Source organism: Aegilops tauschii, chromosome 2 (genome assembly GCF_002575655.3).
Source record: "Aegilops tauschii subsp. strangulata cultivar AL8/78 chromosome 2, Aet v6.0, whole genome shotgun sequence".
Classification (NCBI taxonomy): domain Eukaryota; kingdom Viridiplantae; phylum Streptophyta; class Magnoliopsida; order Poales; family Poaceae; genus Aegilops; species Aegilops tauschii.
The window spans coordinates 649,763,935-649,789,710 of NC_053036.3; positions in this window are offsets into that span (position 1 = coordinate 649,763,935).

The following is a 25,776-nucleotide window of genomic DNA, read 5'->3' on the forward strand; positions in this document are numbered from 1 at the left end:
TTCCTCTATGATGGAAGCGCTTCGCACCGCTTCCTGTAGAGTGTCCAGTGCCTCTGGTTGGATAGAGGTCACCGGCGGAATTGGCATGCCTCCCTCTTTCGAAGGCGGCTGCCTGCCAGACTCCGGAGCCGTATACTTCTCCAGGACTGTATTCGGCTGGGGGCCGAATTGGGTCTGGCCCCCATTGCCAGTCTCCATGTGGACTTCCTCCCCCATGTGTTCGGCGACCGGGGTTTCGCCCAATGGCGCCCCACTGGTGGCCTCCTGTGTCTCTCCCTAGCCTGGGGTCCTTCGGGACAACACCTCGGTGTCATCCAGGGCCTTGGGAGAGGAGGCCGCCGGGAGGGATTCGCTCTCCAGTACCTTTGGGTCCAGCGAGTTCCCCGAGGACACGGACCGCTCATGGGCGGAACAAGCCGGACTGCAAATATACGAGTCAATAGGTTAAATCTATGAAGGAAAAAGGTTGGGTGTATGCGTCAGGATCTTTGAATACTCACAATCCGGCCGGGGGCTTGTTTCGGGAGCGTCGTTCCGGACTGCTATCGACGTCCCATGCAAAGCTGTCTGCGAGGGAGGTCTTCCCCTTCTTGGACGCCTCCGCCACCAGATCGATGGAGGCCGCCCTTTTCTTCCCTCCCCCTTAGAGGGAGAGTCGCTTTCCTCCTCCTCCTCCTCGTCCTCATGAGCGGAGGAGTGGTCCTCGGCATCTTCGGACGTCATGTCCGAAGTACCCTTGCGACGGGGGCCACTTTGGGTCCCCTTGGCCTTCTTCTTGGCCTTCTTCTCCAGCTCCTTGTAGGGCGCCGGAACCAGCATCTTCGTCAGAAGAGGTATAGCTGCTTCCTCGGGCAGCGAAGCTGGACACTTGATCCGCTTCACCATCTTCGTCCACTCCTGAAAAAATAAGTATGGAGGCTCAGGCATTTTTCCTGAGTAAGCAAAGGATACACCTTGAAATGCGAAAGACTTGCCGAATTAGCGGGGTGGGCTAGAGCGTGCCCGCGGTCGTCTCTCATGTTGGGCCACGTCTAGTTTGCCTTGGACAGCACTTTCCAGATATCTTCGTGTGTAGTTCCAAAGAACCGTTGCAATGTTTGGTGCTTGGCCAGATCGAACTCCCATAAGTGGCAAGTCCGGCTCTGGCATAGAAGGATCCGGCGAACTAGCATTACCTGAATCACATCGACCAGCTTGACCTTCTTGTCGACCATGTTCTTGATGCGCATCTGGAGCGCCGTTAACTCGTCCGACGCAGACCAGTCTAGACCCTTCTCTTGCCAGGAGGTAAGCCGCATCGGGGGTCCGGACTTGAATTCAGGAGGCGCGGACCAGGAGGTCTCGCGGGGCTCAGTGACATAGAACCACTGTTGCTGCCATCCCTTGACGGTCTCCACAAAGATGCCAGTGGGCCAGGTGACATTGGACAGCTTGCTCACCATGGCGCCTCCGCACTCCGCGTGCTCGCTGCTCACCACCTTGGGCTTCACGTTGAAGGTCTTTAGCCACAACCCGAAGTGGGGGGAATGCGGAGGAAGGCCTCACACACGACAATAAATGCCGAGATGTTGAGGATAGAATTTGGGGCTAGATCATGGAAATCTAGCCTGTAATAAAACATGAGTCCGCGGACGAAAGGGTGGAGTGGAAACCCTAACCCGCGGACGAAGTGGGAGATGAACACCACACTCTCATTGGGTTTCGGGGTGGGGACGATCTGCCCCTTGCTCGGGTGCCGGTGGGCGATTTCCTTGGCCAGGTACCCGGCCTCCCGGAGCTTGACAATATCCTTCTCCCTGACGGAGGAGGCCATCCACTTGCCTTGCGCTCCGGATACAGAGATGGTCAGAGTGCTTCTTTGAGGTGGATGAGATGAGGACTTGGGCGCTGGAGCTCGAGAATGGAGAGGCAGAGAGAGAGAGAGAAGGCGTGGGTGAAAGGACTGAATCCTTATCTCTTTATAAAGGCAGTGAATATCAAACGCCTCCCCACTAGCCTATTCGCAAGGGCCGCACAGACGGCACGGTTGGGTTACCCATGCCCGTATTGATGAGAATCCCGTAATAAGGGGACACGGTCTCTGCTACGAAAAGAGTGCCAATAAAACCGCGTCCTGAAACGTGGGAGGGAAGGATAAGGAACGGTTCGAAATAATAACCGAGTGGTGACCTGATGTCACGCTACGAAAAGTTGTCAGCAAATTGGACTTGTGGAATAATATACTCTCTACGGTGGTATGTGGTATTTGTTTTGCAGAGCCGGACACGGTCGTTGTATTCAAGGACTGAGATTGAATTATTCGGAAAGGAACCCGCCTTGCAATGCCGAAGACTATCTGCGCGCCGGACATCTCGTCATTGAAGCCTGGTTCAGGGGCTACTGAGGGAGTCCTGGACTAAGGGGTCCTCGGGCGTCCGGACTATGTACATGGGCCGGACTGTTGGGCTGTGAAGATACAAGGCCAAAGACTCTTTCCCGTGTCCGGATGGGACTCTCTTTACCATAGAAGGCAAGCTTGGTGTCCAAGATATGAAGATTCCTTTCTATGTAACCGACTTTGTACAACCCTAGTCCCCTCCAGTGTCTATATAAACCGGAGGGCTTAGTTCATAGGGACAATCATAATCATACATGCTAGACATCTAGTGTTTTAGCCATTACGATCTCATGGTAGATGAACTCTTGTAATACTCATATTCATCAAGATCAATCAAGCAGGAGTAGGGTATTACCTCCATAGAGAGGGCCCGGACCTGGGTAAACATCGTGTCCCCCGTTTTCTGTTACCATCGACATTAGACGCACAGTTCGGGACCCCCTACCCGAGATTCGCCGGTGTTGACACCGACACACCCAAGAGGGGAGAAAATAATAATTGTAAGACTAGATACAACAAAGGGGAAGCCGGCTTATACAGCGGCGCCCTCATGAGCATAACGAGACCTAGCCACAAACAGCATGTATGGCTATTACCGGATGATGTTTCCCGGGGCGCGAAGCTGTCTAAACCCTTGTCTTGTGTGTTAATCCGCTCATGTCTCTCAATTCCGATCAACCCCTCTCAAGCTACTACGTAGATGCGTTGGACTCACGACTAAGTCCTGACACTAAGGACATCTGCCGTGACTAATCCACGACATGCGTGTATTACATGGATATGAGAGATCGAATTTGAGATATAAGGATGTGAATGGACCAAAATGATATGTGATCGGGCACGTCTGCGGACATATAGATGGACGGATTTGGTAATGGCTGTAGATGCTCTAAATCTGAAGTGCAATTGTTGTACCAAAATATTGATGATGGGTTTGATCAATCACGTCAGACTGAGAGCCGAAGAGAATCGTGTGTATGGAGAGTTTTGTGCTAGCTGTGCATGTAGGGACCAAGTTACTCCACGATGCTAGCTTTGCACAGCTATCACGCGTGGGTTATGCCTGTCGAGTATCAGGATTATTAGGAAGTATATGATGGACTAGAATTTGGTTCTGCCTTGTCTTGTACTTTAAGCTGATTTTTGTACTCCTATATATAAGCTCACGAGGCTTAAACACTACAATGAACTATTCCACCAAAACATCTCTCTCCCTTCTGACATGGTACCAGTTTTCAGGTTCTAAACCCTAGCCGCCACCGCTTCCACACCCGTGCGTCGCTCCTGGGGCGGTCGGCCTCCATGCCGCCGCCGGAGGCCGCGCCACCCGTACCTAGGGTTCGTCCGCCGGCCGTGTTGGCCGGCTGCCCTAGAGAGTCTTTTTCTCAAGCCCTTGCTCTGGGTTGTTTCGCTCTCTCGCCGGTCATTTTGATCGACATTTTTCTTTTTGGTTTTCCGATCTAATCTTGATCGGTTTGCGTCGCCCGCCGCCGCCGTCGACCCCTGTGCACCTCTACTCCAACACCGGCGCGACCAGCCGGCCTCTTCATCGACCCGGCGGCCTCGCACAACAGGCGGCCCCTCACGGCTGCCGTCCACGCGTCTGCCCGTCCGTCGCCCCAACCGGGCGGCCTCGCGGGATAGGGCGGCCCTTCACGGCCGTCGTCTGCGCGCCGGACCGCTCGTCGATCTACGCCGGCCATCACCTCCTTCTCCGACCGGGAAATCTGCATCGCCTCCACCCAGCGGCCTCGCGCCATGCGGCAGCAAATCATAGCCGCCGCTCGCGCACCGGCCCGCCAATCGATCCACGCCACCCGCCTCCGCCGCGTCTACACGGCGGCCCTACGGGTTTCCTCGTCGGCCTCGTCCCTGCTGCGTCCGGCCAGCTGCCCCGAGCTCGGGCGCCGCTGCTCCTTTAGTCGCTCGGGCCTCGCTGCCCGGGCGACGGCGCTGCTTTGGCTGTCCGGGTGCCGGTGCTGATGCGCTCGTCCCCGTCCCACGCCATCCATCGTCGCTGGCTTCATCTCAGACTCCGCCGCCACTGCGCCTCCACGGAGCGGCGCCGCCGACCTCGCGCGCGATCGGATTGATCACCCGCCCGCCGCCGCGATCCGCCTCATCTATGCCGTGCGACCGACCTAGCCCGTCGGTTGCGCGCGCCTCCATAGGCCCCGTGAAGACCGTCCCGAGTTCAGCGCGCCCCTCAACCAATTGAGCAACAGGCTGCCGCTGCGTCGCCCCGTCGGGCCGCAGCGCCGCCGCCCCGTGGTTCTTCTCCCGGCTGCACCGACCCACGTCACCGTCGTATCGCCCCTTCGGGCCTAGTGCCGCGGCCCGCGGTCCACTGCCGCCCCGAGGCCGTCCGCTCCAGGTCATCCCCGTGGCAGCACCGACCTTCGCGCCGCCGCTGCGTCGCCCCGTCAGGCCGTAGCGAGCGTGGCACGCGGTCCACGCCGTCGTCCTAAGGCCATCCCCGCGGCTGCACCGACTCGCGAACCGCCATTGCGTCGCCCCCTCGGACCGCAGCGTCGCGGCCCGCGGTCCCCGCCATCGCCCTGACCCGCCTACCGCCGCTGCGTCGCCCCTTCGGGCCTTAGCGCCGCGGCCCGCGGTCCACTTCATCGTCCCCGCGTGTCGACTTCCCGTGGCATGCGCCGCGCCGCCTCCCTTGGCGCGGGAATGCCACTGTCCGCGCCGGTCTTTGTCATGTTGTCGGGTTCTTCGCCTACTTCGAGCACCGCCGCCGCGCCCCTAACCTAGCCGCCGCCGCCGTCGCTCTTATTTGGCCGCCGCCGCTACCCACATAGCCGTCGCGGCCGCCCGTCCAGCTCCTTCGTCTCTGTCCAACACTAGCCCGTCGCCAGCGTCATCGTCATCTACCCCGACCACTTCGTCTACACTGACAACTGAGGGCGACATCGGCCTCGCGCCGATAGGCGCCGCAACCGTCGTCGAGTCCTTCTCTGCTGGCTTCTCCGACGTCTTAGACATGGCGTACGGCTCGTGCAGGTCCCAGTCTACACATGCCCGGTGCTGGCAACACCGATGCGTGCCTTCCTCCACGACGTGTCCCCGGGGCCTGGCAAGCCTGGTGCGGCACTTCATCAACTTCTTCTTCGTCCGTCTACGCATGCCCGGTGCTGGCAACACCGGTGTGTGCCTTCGTCCACGATGTATCCCCGGGCTTGGCAAACCCGCCACGACGCGTCGTCAACAACATCTTCTTCATGGTGCACCACTACTTCGACACCACTGCGCCCATGCTAACTCGGCGCCTCCTTGCGCCCGCGGCTCCACGGCGACATCCTCGACACCGGCTCCTTGACTCGACATCGACCACGACATTCTTTCGTACGGCTACCTCGACAACGACTACACCACCCATGCTCTCGGCTACATCGACAAACGGCACAAAGGGCTACCGCCTTGCTTGAGCAACCTCGTCGGTTGCCACTCCAGCCACGACTCCGCGATGCATCGACCGTTACGACTGTGGGGGGCTGTCCGTCGGTTTGCCTTCGGATTCTTCTCCAGTCTCACCGTCTGCGTCTCTACCGTTGTGACTACGGGGGAATGTTGAGTATAAGGATTATTAGGAAGTATAGATAGACTAGGATTTGGTCCTGCCTTGTCTTGTACTCCAAGCTGGTCTTTGTACTCCTATATATATGCCCACAAGGCTCAAACAATAGAATGAACTATTCCACCAAAACCTCTCTCTCTCTCCCTTCTAACAATGCCGCTTATCGAAACGACCGGTCGGCCGACCGAAAGAACCGAGGCTTCACGTACCGGGAGCTTCCCGCTACCTGCTAGGCATGTAATCCCTCAGTTTAAAAAAGCTTGTCACTCAAATGGATATATCTATCATCAAGTTAGTGCTAGATACATTCATTTGAGGGATAAGATTGGGACAAAAAAATTCGGACGGAGGGAGTACCTATTAACCTGCTCCACGAAGCTAAACCGATCGGGCAACCAACCGAGGACGGCGGCGATGCGTGCGTGAAGATATGCGCGCGATCGGCATTTCCACCCACGCGGTGGCCCGTATCGTTAAATAATCAAGGGCGGCCCATCCATGTACTGCATGTGATTTTTAGAAAGATGAAGGGTTTTTTCGTAAAATTGCCAGGTGAGTGGCTGGGCCAGGTGGCGGCCAGCATGGCACCAATTGTCATCTCCTGATTGGCTGTGGACTAAATCAGCCCGTGCTTTGCAAGTTTATGGGTGGCATGATCACCTTTTTGCAAGTTTCTGAACTAAACCATCACTCACCTCACAAGTCTGTGGGTCTCCAGTGCTCTTGCCTCTAAATGAAACACCAGTAGTCCTTAATTTGACTTGTACCAGTGTGCTCTTACTCTTCTTAGTACTGCAAAAGAGTTATGAAATCCCCTCATTTGTCCTGTTTTTGTTGTTGAATGTTGAACAGAGAATCACCATTCCTTAGGCACTGGAGGATCCTTCGTACAAAAACACTGCCGAGCATGCCATGTCGGGCGTCCGAGCCTTCCTGTCCGTATCCTCCACGGCTCCACCCCTCCTTTAGTCCACACCATCACCATGATCTGCACAGCAAGGCAGAAACAACAAATAAAAGAAATCAGATCAATCGATCGGCCAATCCATAAGGATAGGATGATGACAGTATGAACCGTTTTAATTCAGATTAGGCATGTACCTTGTGTGTCAGGTGGAGGAGATGCCCCTTAGCTTGCTAATGGTGCTGGTGCCCCACCTTCTTGGAGAAGCCGCCGCAAAGAAGCCGCCCTGTCGAAGAGAATAAAGGAAGAGAGCCGCCACCGCACGACGAAGGCCCCGACGTGCACCTCGTCCAGGGCGTCTAGGGTGTGGCTCGTGCGCCGATTTGGTTGCCACCGGAGCCACATCCGGGGTCGAAGTGGCGGGAGGGGGTAGCAGAGGGGTGGCGGCGTAGGGTTTGTGGATGCGCACCTTCCATGGCCCAGCGGAAGCGGATGAGGGGTAGGAGGAGGGGAGATTGCGGAGGGGGAGGCGAACACGTTGGCGGCATGGGAGGCCACCAGCCAGCCGCGACACCAGAGCAGGACACCCCGCTCCCTTTTTCTCTCTGTCTCTGCCCTTCTCTCTCGTTCTCTCCGGAATAAAGGCAACCCCAACGCGCGACCCCAAATGGTGCATCCGCATTCATTTGGGGGAAAACGGACAGAAAAGACGGCCCAACGCGCAGGAGCAAATAGACCAATGTCAATTTTCGGTCCGCTTTCGACCCATCCCCGACCCAAATTTCGGTTGCGCTTGCGTCGAAATGGACAGCGCGCGAACGGGCGGGACGCGCGCCCTTGTCCTCCCCTGGCCCACCCGATAGGGACACACCCCTCCACTTTCCCTACACTTCACCCAAAACTCTCTCGTGCCCCCCTCCCCTCCCTCCTCCATGGCTGGCGCCCCGACGAATCCCGACGACCCGACCGTGGTCGTGCGCCCCACGGCGAAGAAGAAGGGTCCCAAGAAGATGCGGTCGGAGCTCACACCGGCGGACCTCGCCAAGCTCGACGCCGAATCGACCAAGAGGAGGAACCGGTGGACAAAGGTGGTAGAGAAGAAAGCCGCTGCCAGCTACGCCGCCCAGGTGGCCGCACTGCGTGCCACACAACACCAGGCCGACATCGACGACAAGGAGTCCATCGTCGCCAAGGTGCACGCCCTCCTCATGTTAGGGTTGTGCCGACCCTGGTGGCCATTCTCTCGGTCGCTGCCATGGCCGCGACGAACATAGGCTCGTCGGTCATTCGTCCTCCGCAACACCGATCCCTGAGCTCGTCCGTCACACCGGAGACGCCCAGGTATCGTGCGTCGCTGCTGCATGGCCATGGCCATACCCGGTTCTCTACGTCACCGTACCACAGCGTTGTCGCGCCGGCCATGCCCGCCATCCCGACCGGGGGCGTCATCGACCTCAACGTGACGCCGGGGTATAGTGGCGCTGGCCAGCCGTCCGACGGGACGCAAAGGAAGCAGCCCCGGTCCATTCCTACGGCCAACCTTGCCGGCGCCCACAAGCTGTTCAATGAAATGCCACTGTCGACGCCGGCGGGCGAATCCCTGACTACGTCGCTTTCATGGAGAACATCATCTTCGAGGGCCGTGGTTAGGCCTTCAACATCGACGGTCAAGGCCTTGATTTTGATCTCGACGCGACCCAGAGCCAGGACGGCCGCAGCCAGTATGGTGACGACCTATTTGGTGGCCATGGTGAAGATGACATGCACGACCATGGCAACTCATGGCATGAAGATGATGACTTGTATTGTGAAGATGAGGTCGACATTAGGGAGAAGCCATTGGTGTTTATCGATGAGCTCACCCAAAGGACCGACGCACAAAGGACGAGGCAAAGCATTCACACGGGATCATACACCCAATAGGAGGACACATTGATCTGCTAGAGTTGGATGGAGATAGTCCAAGATCCCATTAAGGGTGTCGAGCAAATACAATCCTTCTTTTGGAAGAGAGCACACAAAACCTTTCATGAGAGAAGGAAGTTTGCCCCCTATCAATTTGCGAGCACCCGCGGCATCAACTCAATTCAAAAGAGATGGGGGTTGATTCAACAAGAGTGCAACAAAAATATGGAAAAACGTATGAAGAAACGTATTGTGTCGCGCTTGGGAGCGTCCAAGCCCGTCCCGTGAGCGGCCTAGGCGTTGGTGACTTGATATGAACCTCTCGTATTTTTCATTGCATGTCATGTTTATGTTTCATGAATCTTGTGTCCTTCGCTATTACATTTGCGGCATGATCTATGATTGTGTAGGCATTCCAGTCTTTGGAAGCCTGCAAGGCCCGGCACAATAACAAGCCATTTACTCTCACGCACTGTTGGGTGCTCATCAAAGATTGTCTCAAGTTCAAAGACCAATATGCCGCTCGTAAGAAGAAAGGAGGGAACGCGGCCGTGGCCGAGGAGGGAGACTTGCTCAAGAGGTCGAGGGGCAAGGGGAACTCGAAGGCCGACGAGAAGCGTGATGCGTCGTCCATGGCCTTGCAAGCAACTTTGGAATGCATGATGACTCAAAAGGAAGTGAGGGAGGAGAGGAGGAGCAAAGGGAAGGACGAGAAAATGAAAATATACCTCGAGCTCCAAACGAAGAAGCTTTCCATGGAGGAGGTAGCGAAGAGGAGGAAGCTTGATATCGAGGAGGCCGCTCAATTGAAGAAGCTCGCGATCGATGCCTCCAATGCCGATACCAAAGCAAAAGAGGTGGCTCTCGCGATCATGAGCGTCGACACGACCAACATGTCACCGAAGAGGAAGGCTTGGTTCGCGAACCGGCAAAAGGAGATATTCGCCCAAGACGACCTGGACTATGGTCCGTGCATTTTGAAGGCTGGCTAGTGTGCCGGTCGCTGTATTTGTTGCCGGCGTAAAAAACTTGTTCATTTTGTAGGCTGGCTAGTGTGCCGGCCGCTGGCTTTGTTGCCGGCGTGAAACTAGGTGGTGATCATTCTGTAGGCCGCTGGCTTCGTTGCCGTCCGGCATGAACCTCGGCCGCTGGCGTGAACTATGGCCGCTGCATTATGTTGCTTTGGAAAACTTGCATGCAGCCGGACAAGATGCGGCTGAAATGCGGCCGCGCGTTGGGCACACGGCCGGCACATCCACAAATCCGGACGAACACAGCCTCATTGTCATCTCCAAACGGACGAAATCCGGACAAAACATACGTCTGTTTGGGGTCGTGTGTTGGAGTTGCCGTAAAGAAGATGAAGTGGTGGAGACATGAACGTGATCCAGTGAAAGCGGTGGACCGCTCTGTTGACAGTGTAGAAAACAAAATCGGCGGTGGACAAAGAAAAACCCCAAAACACGTGGTAATCACGGAATCTGCGACTCCTATAACTGGGATTGCACGACGTGAGTGATAGCTTAGGCTGGTCGTAATGGGAGTATCATAGTTAGTATCATGCATGTCAAATAGGCAATTATGATGAGGTTGCATGAAATTAAATAAAGAAAGAGATGGTTGAGTATTATATCATGATACCGTATCATAATAAATGTTATACTACTATGTGTCATGCATGGCAATAAATAAAGTGATCTATAATACTAGTATATGATACTATGCATTAGGGAGGTAGTACCATACACTACTATCATATGCATGATACTAACACATGATACTACCCATTACAAGCAGCCTTAGCCACTTCATTTCTTTGTTATTCCTTTCTCAGAATCAGTGGAGTGAAGCCCTACTCGGTTCGTTTATTTGGAAGCATCACCTTCTGTTTCTAGTGCCAAAAATGCCTATTTATTTTCTTCATTCCCGGTGAGCTGATCTGCTTCTAGTTTAGTTCAGAATTAGTGTCCCATCGGAGACAGCGCAGCGACCTATTTTTGGTGTTCGTGTCATGTAGTAGTAAAACAGCTTGAGTTCACATTATGATCTCAAGCAGGCACTTTTGACAGAACACGAAGAATACAACTTCTCACTAATAATACTAGTATGCACCAACAGTTTCACTTGTGAATTTCTTGTGGTGTCAACAGAAAGAAACTTCCCGCATCTGAATTCTGTAAATAAAATGCTAATTAGGAATGGCCACGAACGGCCTTCAATTGCGGAATTTCTCGGTAAATAACAGAGAATGGATCACCCAGTTGCCGCGTGCAGCCGGCAGTCCTCGCTGTCGCCGATCTGCTGCGGCTTGTTGCCTTCTGGTTATGTCGTTGCGCAGGTTGGGGGCTCGCCCGGGCGAGCGCCCGGACGATCCACTGTACACCGGAGTAAAATGTCCCACCGGTGCTGCTCGCCGGTGCTGTCAATGGTTTTGTAAAGGTTAACCTTCCCAACCTGGTTTTCCTTTCTCTCTTCACTTTTATTTTGGGTTTTTCGCCTTTTTCATTTTAATTTTTCTTTTCCTTTACCTTTTTATTCTTTATCTTTTTCATTCATTTTTCCTTTCTCTTTTTTATTTTGTGAAAACTTTAGAAATTCATGAACATTTTTTTAATTGCGAATTTTTTTTGAAAATCATAAACATGTTTCAAAATACGTCAATATATTGTAAATTTGTCAGGGTTTTTAAAAATTGGGGATTTTTTTTATTCTGAATTTTTTTGAAACTCGTGAATGTTTTTTTCAATTGGTGAACAGTTTTGAATCAATGAACTTCCTTTGAAATTTGGGAAAGATTTTCAGAATTCATAAACTTTTAATTTTTTAGAACATACTTTAAAGAATCATGAATATTTTCTGAATTCACGAACAATTTTTTATGACGTGATTGTTTTTTATTTTTGACAAAAATTTTAGGAAATTGTGAACATTTTTGGAGTAACTGAGCTTTTGTTACAAATTCGTGAACATTTTTCGAATTTGTGAACGTTTGTTTTAAACTCGGGAACATTGTTTTGAAACTCGTAATTTTTTAAAAAAATTATGTGAACATTTGCTTACAAATCACAAACTTTTTTTTGAATCCATGAACATTTTATGGTTTCTAGTATATTCATTTCTAAATTCACATTTTTGGAATTTTGGAACCTTTTTGTAATCCCAAATTATTTTGAAGAAAAATAAAAGAAAAACTTAAAAAAAAAACTAGGCGCGCCCAGCACCGAGAATGAGCCGGGCCAAAGTGGCGCGATGGGAGAGGAGATCGTGCGCGCTGGCTTGTTCGCCAGTGTGCGCCACACTATATAGGAGCTTCCCGGCGCGGCGATGTGGGCAAACCCTATTTGACGCTCGTTAGCGTCGGAACGTTGAGCCTTCGCTGAGGCGAGCGTCCTGTTGGGCCGGCCCATACGGGATTCGTGTCTTGTTCGTCCGCTGTTGTTTCCTGCACTGTTTCCTGTCTTTTTTTATGTTTTTCTTCTGTGGTTTCTTGCTTATGAATTTTATCAATCTTTTGAATGGTTTTCAGTGGTTTTGTTGTGGTTTCTGCTCTCGCCTTTTTGTTTTGTTTTACCTTTCTGGTTCTTTCATGTTCCTTCTTTTTTTTCCTGGTTTTATCTTTCTCTTTCTTTTTTTCCTTCTCTTTTTCGTCCATTAATACTTTATAAGGACATGTTTTATCATGTACTTTTGCATTAATACTTTAATATTATGAACAATTTGTGATTCCCTGTTTATTTTTACTTTTCTTCTATTTTAGTGTATTATACAAGAGTTCATCATGTACTGCAAAAATGTTCATAATATATTTGTTAAAAGTACCTTAAGAAAATGTTCATTGTGTATTTAAAAAAATTCAATGTATATTATAGAATGTTCAATGTGTATATTCAAATAGTTCAGTGTATATCACAAAAATGTTCAATGTGTATATTCAAATTGTTCAGTGTATATCACAAAAATGTTCAATGTGTATTTTCAAATTGTTCAGTATATATCACAAATAATTCAATGCATTTTTTTCAAATTGTTCATCATATGTCAGAAAATGTTCAATGTGTATTTAAGAAATGTTCATTGTATATCACGAAAATGTTCAATGTATACTAAAAATGTTTAATGGTTGATTTTTTTTGGTTGGGATCTGTCGTACATTTAGTTCTTAAAGAATGCACGCAGAACACCAATCATTATGACGCAGTATCTCAGGTGGAAAGATTCGCTAACGATCTAATGTAGAGTTGTGAGTTCGAATCCTTTGACACAGCGTAGTTTTTTTTGGGATTTTTTAGTACTCGTGTAACGCCAGCGAGTAGGCCAGCCCTGCGTGGAAGTTCGTGTTTTTGACGCCCACGAGCGTCAGCTAGGAGCTCCCCTATGTGCCGCCCGCACCGATTCCTATCGCAGGGTCGCCTGCCTCTGCTGGGCTGGCCCAGTGACTGCACATGCCGATATCACACTGCGTCATTCATGTTTTTTTCCTTTTGTCTTCAGATTTTTGTTTTCATTTTATAATATTAAATTTTAGTTTATGTTTCAAAATATTCCAAATATAAATACATTAAAAAAAATCATGTGTTTACAACAAATTCTGACATTTAAAAGTGTTAATTTTAGAAAATGTGAATCTTATTTTAGGAAAAAAGTATACAATGTACAAAAACTGTTTTTGTAATTCAAAAAAACATACATTCAATAAATATACGTTGCATTTAAAAAATGCTAACGACCTTCAAAAATGTTTTTCGGATATTTTCAACGAAATTATGTAAAATGTAAAAAAGTAATGTTTGCCTACTGTCAAAAAATGTTTCGAAGCATTAAAAAATGTGTGTGAAATTTCAAAGAAAAACTCCAATGATTCAAAAACAAATCTTGACATTTTGAAAAATGTTTGTACTATGTTCAAAAAAAATTTCGTAGGTTAGAAAATGTTTATTCCATTAAGAAAATGTACGTGACATATTAAACAAATATTCATGTATTTCCTAAGAATGCCCATGAAAAAAGAAAAAAATATCTATTTAAGAAAGTGTTCATGCAGTTTACAAAACAATATTGCCATTTTAAAATGTACAACGTGTATTTGGAAAATGTTATTGTGTATTCAAATAAATTGTGAAAACATATTATTTTAAAAGTACATCATGTATTTGAAAATGTCCAAAGTGTATCAAAAGAATGTTTCACGTGTGCGCTAAAAAAGTACATTATGAACTCAGAAAAAGTGGACATGTGTTAGAAAAGGGAAACAAGATAAAACCAACAAATAAACAAAAATAACAGTAGCGAAAACTGAGGAATACGAAGAAAACTAAGAAAGAAACAAAAAACAACCAAAACTATAACGAAGAAACAAAAATCTGGAAAAAGTATGAAGAAACAAATTATAAAGAAGGAAAAAAGAAAAACCAAATAAAATCGGTGAAAACAAAGAAAACCAAAGAAAAAACAAAAGAAAACAAGAAACCCGAAGAAAACAGAAGCTAGCAAGGACCTACAGCGAAGCTATAGCAAGCGATCAGCTAATGGGCTGGCCCGATTCGCTCACCCGTTGGACGATTACTGATAGGATCGCTAATGGGCTCACACGAGAGACATAGCCCTGGCGGCTACCTGCGTATCTGCTTCTGATCGTTACCAAAAAATTGATTGCTACGCGCGTCTCCCAACGAGCGAGCGGACAGTTTGTTTCCTTATTTGCCTCTTTCAAAAAAAAAAAATCACTTCATCTTTTTCGGTCTATTTAAGTCTGATTCACCCTTCAAAATTTTCAACTCTAAATAATCTTTACTGATGATTTCAGAAAGTTCATTTAATGTTTGTAATCAAAGTCCTCTCGAGAATTTTTATCAAGGATCTGGGTATCATAAGATTCATCGCCAGAGAGGGGGTCATTGGTGAAGAGTACATCATTTTCTTCATTCCTTGCAAGTCGTGTAAAAGATACTTTTCGTCAAAGGCGGTAGGCGTTGGGCCATTGATTATCACAACATTATCACAAAAAGTATCTAGACACAAGTAGTGAACATGATGCGCATTCTTATAAATCTTATCAAGTATGGTGCATTCTACCGCCATAGTTCTTATTCTGGGAAGAATCTCACCGGCACCTGCAAGAAGTACTAGTTGTATGGCTTTTATACTAGCATTCCATTTATCATCACTATTATAAATTGCTAGTACTGGATCAATTCAATGCTCACATGATAATTTAGATGCTCTTAGGATTCGCATTCTTCACAAAGTAGAGAGTACTAGCACATATCATTGAGGAATATCTATTCACCAATTTCAACCATCTTTTTATTGTCACTTCTTTTATATATAGCCAAACATAGTAGCATCGTATTATCTCTCATCCCCTGTTGCAGTATTTCCTAAGTTGTCATCTCAGAAGACATGATTAGTAGATATTAAAAAAACATGGCCCTTAAAAGAAAAATAGTAAGATAAAGGGATAATTATTTATGTGCCCTTAGTTGTGTCCCTCTCTGCAGTTTTGCCCCTACTTTCCAAGAACACTCGGTCCTGCCCAAGCCACTTTGCTCTTCTTATCGTTTTGCCCTTTCGTCACGGTTCCGTCCAGTTAGTGTCGTTTGACCATTTGTGGACTTTTTTGTTAGACCATTTTACCCCCGCTTCTTCACTCTGTGGTGAGACACTGCCATGCGGGACCCATAACTCTCCCAGATTCCCTTTTATTTCTCTCCCGTTAGTCAAACCCAAGTCCAGATCCCCTTCCCCCTCTCTCTCAAATCATATCCCCTCCCCCACGATCAGTGCTCCGCCGCCGTGGTTCGAGCAGGGCCACAGTGCAACAAACCACGCCGACGTCCCTGTTGATGGCCACACCAGTGCCCGCGTGCGGCCTGATACAGTCGATCCCTTCGGTGGCTAACCGTGTCGTCTGCCGCGTGATGCAGTGTGGTAAAAGATCTGGGAGGAGGCCAATCTAGGTAGCGGCGGCGACGCCACGGGCCCCGTCGGTGGTGGAGCCACCATGGCCAGCGGGGTTCCCGACGGCGGTGGTGGCACCGCGGATCCCGTCGGTGGCCAACCTAGGCAGCGGTGCCACAGATCTCGTCGATGGCCAGCAGGGGGAGGCTAGCGGGGTTCCTAGCGGCCGCGGCGCCACGAATCCCGTCGGTGGCAAACCTAGGGGGCCATTGTGGCACGGATCCCATCGGTGGCTAGTGGGGGGAGGCCAGCGGAGGCTGCAGCGGTGGTGGCCGGTGGCCAACCTTGGCGCCCGTCATGTGGACAAGGCTGTGGTGGCCGCAGCCGCACGGAGGTGTCTGGATCCGACTCCAATGGCATCAGTGAGCTCATCCTCCTTCTCTCGTTCGACGAGGAGGACCTGGTGAGCACCGGCTCCGACTCCGTTGGCTCCGGCAAGCTCATCCTATTTTTTGTGACTAGGGGAAGACACATCAACTAAAGACACACCACCCTATCACCCATAGTATGAAGAGGGGAACACACATCAACTAAAGCCAGACACAGAGCAAGAAGAAGCGCCCCCAAAGCCCTAGGATATATATTAAGAAAGTTCTTCACTCATGAAGTTTTTGCTTTCATGCTGCATGTTACAAGCGATGCTATAATTTCATACAAAGTATAAAAGCATGTGTGCATTGCCATATGATTGATAAAAACACATATGTAACTTCTTTGGCAAGCAAAATGTTATAATATTTCAGTAAATTTTCAATGGCAAACACTAATATTGTAAAAATAGTATTACTTATATTAAATGTTTAGATGTAATATCTGTTGGGAAACGTAGTAGAAAACAAAAAAAAATCATGCCTACACACACCCAAGATCAATATGAAGATGCAAAACTGGTTGGAATCACGATCATTACCATCACCAAGTTGCAGCGGAAGATGAATGTGTCGGTGTAGACCGTACTTGGAGTCCCTCGAACCATCGATGAACAATCCCTCGTAACGCCCACGAACAGTCCCTCGAGCCGAAGACCGAGAGCACGGCTTTTTTACTTGGTTGCAAGCGTGCAGCCTTCACGATCCGGCAGCGCTTCGCCATCCAGAGCTAATCGTCGCTGGAGAATTAGAGGGAAGAGATTAGAACCACATTGGGCTTCTAATTATGAGGACAAGAGGATTAACCTAGCTCTAATTAGTCAACTAGGACCAACTAGAAGACCTAGAGGACGCCGCGTTTATATTTAAATTAAATATAAAATATTCTAAATAATTTCATACCATTATATATATAAGTTAACATCTCCAAAAAGAATTTGAACCTATATATATATTTATCGGTAATAACCGGTATTACCCGATATTCACCGAAACCCTTCCGGTGACCCCGAAACGCTTCCGGATCCTCTCGGAACTATTCTGAATATTAACGAAACAATTCCACAAACATATTCTCATCACCCCCGTCTTACTAACACTCAATAGATCGTGATTGCTTTAAGCTTGTGACCCCGTAGATTTGGTAACTCACAGACATGAATGAAACCGTTCGGTCAATGACTGACAGCGGGACCGTCGACCTCCATATTGGTCCATGTGAGCACACGAATGATATTCGAGTGAAACTTTGGTTATCATGTGATGTTCCCTTTGCTTCGCCATACTTCACAAAACCCGGGTTGTATCGGTATCCTCCTGTGTCATCACCATGCTCATTATACCGAAATCCTCGTTACCGGTTTTGTTCTTGTTTTCGGCATCCCCGTGACGAAGTCACCTATGTCTGGCTAGACGATGATTAATGTCGTCACACCGAGAGGGCCATAAGAATATCTCTCCATCCATCGTCGGAGGAGCAAATCCCACTCTTGAGCTATCCGGCCACTTGTCAAACTTCCTGATGAACTTGTAAGTTGTCGTTATGATCACCGTGACGTTCGATCAACCCCAAAGCCCACGGTATGGTAAGAAGTGACCACGATACTCTCATGGTCTAAGGAGAAAGATCACACATTGATACTCCATGTTATTACAATTGAATACAGACGATATTAATCCAATTCACAACAAAAAAGTTTGGGTCGATTCAATATGATCGTTCTTCCAACGTCATAATCTCACTGTTGTTTTAGGACTATCGTTACACTTAACGATATCCTAAGATCCGAGAAACGTGATCACCAACAAAACTTGAGCTAGTCCCAGAGGCAAGACTTGGAAGCTTTTATTTAACTGTTTGTCATTTCACACGTGCATATAAGTTTTTCACTGAATCGCATATTCCAAGATCATAGCAGTTACAGTATGGAATATAAACACTTAGTTATTATTTTTTAGAAAAGGAGGAAGACCCCCGGCCTCTGCATCTGGACGATGGATACAACCATTTTATTAATTATTAACACAAGACCTTACAAAGTCATACAACAGTAAGACTAAAGCCACCGTCTAAGCAACATCTGTGGCTACTCCTATCCAGTTGATGAAGGGCGCTGATAGTCTAGGCCTAATACCGAACAGACCTTGTAGCCAAACCTAACATCTAAGCCCTGAGGTCCCAACCAGGACGCCTGCCGGGTATGTGCACCCACCAGTCTGGCGTGCTCCTCAACCAGGACGCTTGCCGGGTATGACACTGCCGCAGCCACCTGCCACCAATCCATCTTCAGAGTTGTACTACTGCATCTACCTTCCCCGGTCTAGCTGCCGCCGACGCAACCACGACGCCAGACAGCGTCGACCTCTTGCGTGTGTCCATCACCACACATTTGACGCCAAGCCTCCACTGCTCCATGCCGCCAAGAGCCACCGCCATGAATATGTAGAAAGAAACACCGCTCCACCGAAGAAGCCATCCGCTGGTCCCTCGGGCCCGAGTGCATCTCCAAGAATGCCGCCCCCAAGGGGGTAACAACACAAGAATGTCGCCGTCATCCGATCAACTGATCTAGGGTTTCCCCCGAAGGTATTAGGTGGGGTTGGGAGTTTTACCTCGATGATGCCTTCACGAAGGAAACGATGATAAGGGCATCGTCATCACCGGCTCCGGCCAACGACCGAAGACAAAGTTTTCACCCGGATCCGTCCCAAGAAATCCACCCGACAACCTGTGCACTGTCTAGACCGCCTTCAAAGCCCCAGATCTAGCCGCCTAGATCCGGCAACAAACCACAACAGCAGTGCCACCGTAGGAGCCCTGGCGCACCGGCCACTGCCTGAATGCGCCACCACTAGAGTCTGGGAGGAGGACTCACACCCCACGTCGCCAAACCGCGAGAGCCGTCGAGATGGATCCTGCACGCTCGTCACCGTCTCTGATCGGAACCAATCCGTGGCAAAACCACGAGATCGCCAACGCAGATCTGCCTTGGATATGGACTGCACCACGCCATGCCGCCGCGGGAAGCCCGAGCTTCAACCGCCGCCACCTTCCACGGCCGCCGCCCCGGGATCCAGCCGCCGTCGACAGGCCGAGTCGCCGGCCACCGCGATCAAAGCCGCCATGACCCCGCGAGCCCTCCGAACGGCCGGCGCCATCAGATCTTCCTCGAAGCCTAGCAGCACCGCCGCCTCTACCCAGCACAACGCTGCAACCTTGCGCCATCGCCCAAGACGAACAGTCGCGCCACCGCGACGCAGATCGGGGAAGGAAGCGCCCCGGCGCCATGGGTGACCCGCCTCACCTGATGGCGCGGGAGGGAAGAGGGCCTCCGCCGCCGCCAGCAGCCACCCGGGGCTTCGCCCGGCGACCTCCTCTAGCGGCGGCGGAGGGGAGGGGGAGGATGGACGCGCCCGGCGGCAGGGGCTAGGGTTTCCACCCAAGCTGCCCTAGCGGGGCGGGGGGGATGCGACACGGGCGCCATAAGCACTTAATTATGAATATGGAAATATAATAATACAAATATTATTGCCTCTAGGGCATATTTCCAATAGTATCAAAGGTTAGTTTTATTGAGTGTATATAAGACTATAATCCAGGCACATAATATGTTTGTATTTCAGCCTCACAACCACGGATAATCATTTGCACTGTTTGGAGAGGCACAACATTTTTCTAATAAGATGATCCCAATTCTATATTGACTTCTAAACTTTAATCAATGATTGCTCATACATGTATATCATCTCTAAAGGGAACAATTGAATATATCCTTGAATAACTTGAAACATATATGTGTCTTTTTCCAACGTGATCGACCATATTTTTTGTAATTTTGAAATATGCTATGTTAGTTTATTGAATCTTATGTTAACATGGTTAATTTTTATCATCTAAGAGTTTTTTATCTATATTATTATTATAGTTTTGTATGTTTATACCTTTTTGTGTGTGGAACTATGTCCTTACATTATTTCTCTAGTTTTTTGTATCATGAATCCCCCTTGGACTAGTTTGTTGTTGAAACTAGATAATGCCCCATGCGTTGCCATGGAATCATGTTAAAACGAATGCATAAATGGTGCTTAAAACAAACAAAAACTAATTGGAAATATAAATGTAAGAGTGGCCTTGTGAAGATACTTGTTCTTGTCAATCATGCAAATAATTAAATACATGTACATGAAAAGACATGATTGACTTGATGAGGTGGCATGGTTTGAATTGATAAACTAAGCAAAAAAATGTATATGCCTACATGCATGACTTGGAAAAAAGACATGGACTCGATGAGGTGGCATCATTTTGCATGGATAGATTAATGCAAAAAAGAAACATATGAGCACATGCATGACTTGTTGATGCCACACATCGAATCGGACGGCTAGAAATAATTGAGGTGATGTCATAGGACCCATGTGTGGAGAAATCTACTCCCTCCGTCCCATATAGGACGTTTTTGCAAGTTAAGTTAGCTTGCAAAAACGTCCTATATTATGGGACGGAGTAGTAGTAGTAGTTTGTGCTAGCTATTTAGATATATAAGATAACTATCAATGCAGATTATGTGTTGAAAAGGTATCCTTCATTGTCTTTACTTCAATGAGATCTTTAGAGTAACCGCGCGGTAGGCGTGGTGACTGGTGAGCAATCTTCAAATCATTCAAAAAATGAGAACTTCAAAGTAGACATCTATTTAATTTGTTTTGACTATTGTTTTGGTACTACATCTTTTCTACTGATCTTCATACTACACTTTTTGTTTGGATTTCTTTTCTCCTTTTAAACACTAATTATTTGTTGAGTGATTAAAGGACAGCTAATTATTCTACACTAATTTCTACTGTATCACCACAAGTAGTAACTAGTAACCGTTCCCGTTCTTGTTCCTAGGGAGTATTTACGAGTCAAGAAACATGTAAACGTGCACGTAGAAAGTCATGCACTAGTAGAAAAAGGGTCATCTGTCCCGGTTGGTAAGGGCCTTTGTCCCGATTTTTGAACCGGGACTAAAGGGTCGTTACTATTGCCCTAGCCCTTTAGTCCCGGTTTTTGAACCGGGACTAACGGGTCGTTACTAATGCCCTAGCCCTTTAGTCCCGGTTTTTGAACCGGGACTAAAGGGTCGTTACTAATGCCATAGCCCTTTAGTCCCGGTTCTTACACGAACCGGGACAGATGGGCCTCCATGTGGCCGGTGCGGCGAGCCCAGGCAGGAGGGCCTTTGGTCCCGGTTGGTGGCACTAACCGGGACCAATAGGCATCCACGCGTCAGCATTTCAGGGGCCGGGGTTTTTGTTTTTTTTAAGGGGGGGGGGGGGTTGGGGGTTTTGGGGGGTTAATTTACATGTTTCATATATTGTGTTAGCTAGCTAATTAATAGAGAGAAGTGTCCTCTCTTATCTCCGTGCTTGGTCGACGCTATGTACTATATACGTATAGAGAGGACTAGACACGCTAGCTAGTAAGCAAATGAAGGAAACAAAAGATCGTCATGAACATATGCATACAGAGAGAAGTGATATCGACCACCTCTCCTTCTTCGAGAGATTGGTCGAACAACAAGTTCTCGTATATCTATCCGACACTACCGGCTACATATATACAATAATTATCTCTTACAATATAATCTCCTAATTATATATAAACACAGGGTCCACATAGTATTCTCCATTTTCAGCGATCACGTGGTCAAGGAAGAATGCCGCCAATTCCTCTTGAATTCCTCGCATACGATCTGGTGCTAGGAGTTCATCCCGCATCCGAAAGATCTAATTTGAAGAAGGGGGTCAATACATATATATATGAATAAATGAAACTCAACACAAATGATGGTAATAAAATAAAATTGTGAATATTATTGCTTACGCACTTCATATTGTTCGTCAGAGTAGCCCTGCTCACAGATCGTGTGGCGGATGGACTCGCAAACGTAGTATCCACAGAAATCATTCCCTTGTTCCTGCCACAACCACTTTACACGAAATAGAGGTCAATCAAACTGATAAGCAAGCATGCTAAATGGTATTGATGAAACTAGCGCTTGAATCACTAGGAGATGCGCGGAACATGCTACTATAGTACTTATTACTTTCGGGTGTCTAAATTGCAGGTTCTTCGGCAGTCCCGGAGCTTTTTTGGTGAATTTTCTCCAAACCCTTCCAGGCAAAGAAAACAATTACTTGATATCAGGAAATGAACAAAGTTGCTGATATGGTGGATAATGATCGATTTAACTTACTTCTCGAGCATTTGAGTCATGTCCGCATAGTCCTGGGTATCTTTTCGTCTCGAGTCTAAGACGGTTACTAGTCCCTGCTCAAGCTTAATCTCTAGGGGAATATAGTGGAAGCTGCGCACGCATGCATAAGTCATCAATTACATTACTATAACCTGGACTAATAAGGGAAACCGAATATGCACAAGACAGTAACACTCACTTGAAGTTGTAAGGAAAGAGTATTATATCTTTGTTTTCATTTATTACCAACGATTGTAGCAAGTTGGCCTCGGTATTTTCGGCATGATATTTAACCTCAGTTGCATCTATGAGATTTGTGTTAATGAATCCAATATCACCGACATCGGCAACGCTTATTCCGGGTTTGGGGTGGCCTCGGCAACGCTTCAAGGGTAGGGGCGCGGCGGGAGGGGGTAGGAGACCGACATCGTTTTTTTCTAGGGTTTGGGTGTCCTCGAGAGTTTTGTTCGAGCGAGAGGGCCGGGGGGTGCTCCCGTGGTATAAGTTATCACGGTTGAAGTTATCCGGGAGGGGGTTATATCGACAACGACGACATACATACATGGGAAAATAATGTTATCGGGGAGGGGGTAGGTCGACCCCCTCCCCCTCGTGTTGAAGTTATCGGGACACAGGGTATATCGATAACGACATATCCGATAAAAAATAAGAAGACGAAGAAGAAATAAAAAGAGGAGAAGAAGATATTAATAGAGGAGAAGATTGAGGAAAAAAAAGAAGAAAAAGAAGAGGAGAAGAAGAAAGGAATAGAGGAGAAGAAGAGTTCTTCTTCTCCTCTATTCCTTTCTTCTTCTCCTCTTCTTTTTCTTCTTTTTTCTTCTTCTAATTTTTCTTTTTCCTCTCCTTCTTTTTCTTCTTCTTCATTATCTTCCTAGCTAGATATATAATAATTTTCTAAAAATGTAACTTTTGCATATATAAAACTTTTTCTTCTTCTTCCTTCTTCCTTCTCTTCCTTCTTTTCCTAAATATATAAAACTTTTCTAAAAATGGAACTAACCTAAAATGTACCCAAATGTACTAAAGATCTAACTTTTATATGCACCGAGAACATACATACATATATACATTTTTATAAAAATGCAAAAAACAAATCATCATATATATGAACAAAAATCTGAAAAAAATATCATATATATGAAAAAAACAGAGAGGAAGGCCGGCGGCCGGACCGAACGTGGCGGCGGCGTGTGGTCGGGGCAGGCCGGGGGCCTGGGGCGGCGTCGGGGCAGGGGCTCGGGCCAGGGCGGCGCATCGGGGCAGGGGCGCGCGGGACGGGGCGACGCGTCGGGGCAGGGACACGGGCCGGGGCGGCGCATCGGGGCAGGGCAACGGTGCGAGGCGACGGCGACGAGGATTGGGCGGTGACGAGGAGCGGGCGGCGACGGCGAGCACGGGCAGCCTGGCGGCGTCGGCGAGCACGGGCAGCAAGGGCGCGGGGCGGCGACGGCGAGCACGGGCAGCCTGGCGGCGTCGATGAGTTCGGCGTCGTCAGGGGGCAAATGTTCGATGAAACTGAAAAATTTACAAGTCCTGCTTATATACGGAGAGCATTGGTACCGGTTCATGGCAGCAATCGAGACCAATGCCCCTTTTAGTCCCGGTTGGTGCCACCAACCGGGACCAAAGGTCTCTTTTCAGCAGCCCAAAGGGCGGGAAGCGGCGACCTTTGGTCTCGGTTGGTGGCACCAACCGGGACCAAAGGCCTTGTGCTGCTACGCCCGCGTCGAAAGTTTAGTCCCACCTTGCTAGTTGAGAGGGGCGCGCAGTGGTTTATAAGCCCCACTGCCGCTCCCCTCTCGAGCTCCTCTCCATTGCAAGCTTACGGGCCTAATTGTCACTGCTATGCCTGATGGGCCTACTGGGCCTTCTGCGGGCCTGAATCCTGGCCCATCGATGGGTTTCTAGTCGTATTCAGGCCGTGGTGGCAAAAACTGGATGCACTTCGTGTACAACACGGACAATCTCTTTCGAAGTATTAGGATTTCATACGGAAATTCGTCTGTTACAAAGGGATTTTATTTTTTTAAACTTATTTAAACTCCTGACTTTTTGTGTGTTCAAAATGCACCACTCAAAGCCACATCATCAATTTTCAACCCTTTCTGACTTCATTTCTTATTTTTCATGCATTTATTGATTATTTTGAGCTATAAGACCCTGAAATTGAAAAGCGTTTCAAATGAACTATGAAAAGGTTGAAAGTTGGCATGGTGTCATCATTTCATCCACATAGCATGTGCAAGAAAGTTGAGAGGGTTACGGCAAAAACTGGATGCACTTCGTGTACAAAACGGACAATGGTATCATACTCGTCTGTTACAAAGTTGGCATGGTATCATCATAATAGTTGCGGGAGAAAGTCTTCACTTTTTCTTCGCTTGTGTCATTTGCTTATTGTGCCGTAACCATGGATAATCTTCATTGTTTATCAGGATGCTTGGGTCAGCCTTGACTTTGAAGGGAGGAATTTCATTAAACTTTTCACAATCTTCAGACATGTCTGTCCTGCCCTCCACTCCCACGATGTCCCTTTTTCCTGAAAGAACTATGTGGCGCTTTGGCTCATCGTATGATGTATTCGCTTCCTTATCTTTTCTTTTTCTCGGTTTGGTAGACATGTCCTTCACATAGATAACCTGTGCCACATCATTGGCTAGGACGAACGGTTCATCAGTGTACCCAAGATTTTTCAGATCCACTGTTGTCATTTCGTACTGTGGGTCTACTTTTACCCCGCCTCCTGACAGATTGACCCATTTGCACTTAAACAAAGGGACCTTAAAATCATGTCCGTAGTCAAGTTCCCATATGTCCACTATGTAACCATAATATGTGTCCTTTCCCCTCTCGGTTGCTGCATCAAAGCGGCACCGCTGTTTTGGTTGGTGCACTTTTGATCTTGGGCGATCGTGTAAAATGTATTCCCATTTATCTCGTATCCTTTGTAAGTCAATACAGTCAAAGATGGTCCCCTGGACAACGAGTACAGTTCATGACAAACAGTGTTGTCACCTCTGAGACGTGTTTCCAACCAACTGCTGGAAGTCCTGATGTGTTCACATGTAATCCAGTCGTCGCACTACTCCGGGTGTTTGGAGCGCAGACTGTTCTTGTGTTCATCGACATACGGGGTCACCAAGGTAGAGTTCTGTAGAACTGTGTAGTGTGCTTGAGACCAAGAATGCCCGTCCCTGCATATTATTGAGTCCGCTCCTAGCGTGCCTTTTCCAGTCAGTCTCCCCTAAGACCGCGATTTAGGGAGACCTATCTTCTTAAGGCCAGGAATGAAGTCAACACAAAACCCAATGACATCCTCTGTTTGATGGCCATGGAGATGCTTCCTTCTGGCCTAGCGCGGTAACGGACATATTTCTTTAGAACTCCCATGAACCTCTCAAAGGGGAACATATTGT